This window comes from Scophthalmus maximus, chromosome 14 (genome assembly GCF_022379125.1).
Source record: "Scophthalmus maximus strain ysfricsl-2021 chromosome 14, ASM2237912v1, whole genome shotgun sequence".
In the NCBI taxonomy this organism is placed as follows: Eukaryota; Metazoa; Chordata; class Actinopteri; order Pleuronectiformes; family Scophthalmidae; genus Scophthalmus; species Scophthalmus maximus.
The window spans coordinates 1133874-1137500 of NC_061528.1; the positions used below are offsets into that span (position 1 = coordinate 1133874).

General features: G+C 43.3%; 1 protein-coding gene across 6 annotated transcripts in view; it reads left to right on the forward strand.

Annotated features, from left to right (window-relative positions):
* Positions 1-456: 456 nt before the first annotated feature.
* The window catches only part of satb2 (SATB homeobox 2), a 44615-nt gene continuing 41444 nt past the window's right edge, over positions 457-3627 (forward strand). For 3 of the 6 annotated variants that reach the window (XM_035651067.2, XM_035651068.2, XM_035651069.2), the window contains exon 1: positions 1918-2767. The gene's annotated coding sequence lies outside the window, so the exon portion shown is untranslated. Of the gene's footprint in view, positions 593-1909; positions 2768-3627 lie in introns of those variants that run through there. The other 3 variants (XM_047337261.1, XM_047337260.1, XM_047337259.1) reach the window with 3 other exon arrangements.

Consider the following 3627-nt stretch of genomic DNA (forward strand, 5'->3'; position numbering starts at 1 on the left):
TAAATATTTAATCCAGAATAACCCTTTTTTCCTTGAGCACACTGCATCCAGCAGAAACATATTAAAAATTAACCACACGCATGATACTCCTCTAATCTGCACGGATTGAAAAAAAAGGACACGGAGAGTTGAGAACGAAACGAAATATTTCTGCTGGAAGAGAGTCCAGTTCATGTACAGATTATTATTATGATTATTATCATGGTTATTATGAATAATACACTGTGACTGACTCTTTGAGTGCAGAGAAATGAAAAAAAAACTTTAACTGGATTTTAATGTTCCACGTTTATGAGTCTTTTATGATGAAATTAAAATAAAGTGCAGGAGCTCGTGAAAAAACCACCGCGTGTTAAATTCAACTCACACGTTCAGCGTTTTTAACTAAATGATTTAACAACCTCTGTCTGTCTGACTGATTGTCTCACGTCTGTCTGTCTCACTCTCTCATGTCGCCAACAGCCTCAATGGCGCCGCATCATCACCATCATCCTCATCGTCCTTATCATATTTAATAATACAGTCGGATGAGCAGCGGACTGACTCTCGTGTTTCCTGCTCGTCATCATCAGTCTGATAACCTGCGTCCAAGGTGAGTGACACAGTCACTGTGCGTAATTATTAGTGTTGTATTAATGTATGAATGTATGAATGTTGTTAATGATAATGAGGATGATGTGTGTGCGTCATAAATCCTGACAACCGTGAGTCTGTTTTCTGTCCCGCGTCACTCAGCTGCTCGTCAAGTCTCGGTGACGTTTCTTTGCTTGTCAATCTTTTTATTTATAGTTTTGCTTTAATTATAGAATATTTAAAAAAAAAACCCTGCTGTTGCTTAATCTCATATAATAATAGGAGCAGGCCTGTGCCTCTGCAGCCTTGAGCCTTTTTTACCTGGAGACCTTTACGCGAGACTTTACGCACACGCGGCTCCGTGTCGTGCAGGTCACCGGTGGCGTAGCATCATCCAGAGGCCCGTGGAGCGACACACACACACACACACACACACACACACACACACACACACACACACACACGCACACAGCGGTGGTGCAGATGTTGCACAAACCTGTGGCTTCGGTCGCGTCACGCGCGTGTTAGAATGTGGACGAACTGAAACTCATGAGAATCTGAGCCTCGTGAAAATTAAAGAAATATTTTTATTTACTTCCAGTAAGGTTACAGACCACAGAGCAGTTATGAGGTTTACGTCTCATTTCTAATAAACACATTTTACGCACTGACCTCCAGGAGAAATTAATCTTAATATGGAATATGAGGGAAATCAAAACTTTTCCCCAAACATAACAACTAATAAAATGTCCTGTCCTACAGTTTATTTGTTTCAGTCTGAGCTCACGTCAAACACCTGAGAGGATAAAGTATATAAATTAAGATTCAGTCTGAATGTGATTTGACCCTCCGCGGCTTCCTTACCTAGAAGTGACATCTGTCTGTCAAGTGTCAGGTCGATCATTGACAGGGATCCACCGGGGGGGGGTACTGATTAACAACCTGGACTTGGTACCTGCGGGACGGTACCGACGGGTCCGACCGGGCGAGTATTATTAAAGGGGAAGCTGATAAGTTATATAATTGATCAATAAAGAGGAAAGGAAAGATTCTCCCTCATGTCAAAGTCTAAGAGACGAGCAGCAGATATGATATGATATGATCCACCAGGTTATGACGCAACAGTTCGTGTCGCAGCAGAAACGGTCCGACGTCAGGAGGAAGAAGTACATTGTGAAGAACGTGATCGAGCTCCGGAGTTAAAAGAAAATGTTGATTTGTGATTATTAATAAAGTTTAGTTTGACACTTTTCTGTCGGTTCGTTTGTCCCGAGAGAAGAACGACGCCCCCTCCTCCTCCCTCTCTTTGTCCCTCCTCCCCTCTCTCTCTCCTCCCTCCCTCGGTCAGTCAGTGCGCCCGCTGGCACCGGAGCACCGGAGAGATTGAAAGTGACACACTGGTGATTAGAAGCCGCCGCGCTGCGCCGCTCACATCCCGTCGTTATCACGACACTCGCTCGGTAAACACCGCTCGGCTCGTACTTCAGTCTCCAGGTTTTTGGTTTTGTTTCTCTTTCCGTTGCGGCTTGTATTTTTTACGCGTTTCTCTCACACACACCCACACACTCTCTCTCTTGCTCACACACACTCTCTCTTCCTCAGGATGAGGCGATGAGTTGAGCGGTGCGAGGACTTCACATCCACACAGACGCGTTTCGAGCGACCAGGCGGACGGACGCGTAAAAAGGAGGACGACCGGAAAAAAGTGCGTCAAGTTTTGGAGGTTTGCTCTCCGGTTCGACAGATCCAGGACCAGTGCTGCTGCTGCAGCTGTTGTCAGAGTCTCTCTCCCCTCTTCCTCTCTCTGTCTGCCGGTACTTCCCCTCACACACGCGCAGCCTCCGTCCACCTTCAGAGTCCGAGCATCTCGCCACAAGTCGCTCTGCAGCTTTTACGCGCCATCGTCGCCCTCCTTTCCCCCCTCGTCCCCCCCGCGCGCGCACACACACACACACACACACACACACACCGTCAACACTAACTCAAACTTTTCGTCAACCCCCCCACCCCCTCCCCTCTTTGTGTGGATCCACTGTCCCGGACTCCCCGAGTCCAGATTCGGGCTCAGTACCCGCGCGTAAAACCCGCCGAGCGTCCGGGAGCCGAACCTCAGCTCCAGCCCTGGATTCAATACTCCTGATCAATGGACAGAGCCTCCTCAGCGGCCAGCAGCGCTACCGACACGCCGTAAACAGTGAGTGTACACACACACACACACGCACACACACACACACACACACACACACACACCTCCACATCTGTAAACTCGCTGTAAAAATATCCTCAAGTGTACAAATTGTATCTGATGAAATAAATCGATTAATAAAAACTATTAGTGATGATTATCAACTGATATATTGGAAAACAAAATTAATTTCCAATTAATACATTTAATTGATTCCCTGCATATTATTGTTGTTGTTAATCGTATTAATGCAGATTCTAATAAAATATCTAAGAGCAACAATTTATTTATTAGTATAATTAATTTTAATTGATTAAATTCAGCTAAAAAAAACAGATTTCTGCAATAAAACCTGTTTTAAATTAGGTGGTGACAGTTTTAAACTACACGCACTTTTACCTTTATGTTCCATAAAGTACATTTATTTCCTTTACTGTTAGGATTTCTTATTTTTTGCAAGATATTAGTTGTGTTTTAAATATGTCCACAGTGTAGATATACGTCAATAACAGCACAATATAAATAACACAAACATAAATATTGTGACTTAAATATTATTTTGTTTTATTTATCATCATCATCGTTGACTCAGGTTCATAAAAGTTGCACGTCGTGTGTGTGTGTGTGTGTGTGAATTTAAAAAAAACATATCTTTAGAAAAGAAGAAAACGTAGTAAAACGCGTCACTCTTCAGTATTTTTTCTGGCTCCTCCGTAACTTTTTGACTTTTCTTTTTAAACAGAATGAATAATAATACTTGATGTTACTGATTCACCGCCTCAAACCGCAGATTCCTCCGGTAAACGGGACGTGGTGAAGAATAAAACATGACCAAGAGTTGTCATAAACACATGAATATATATCTTCAT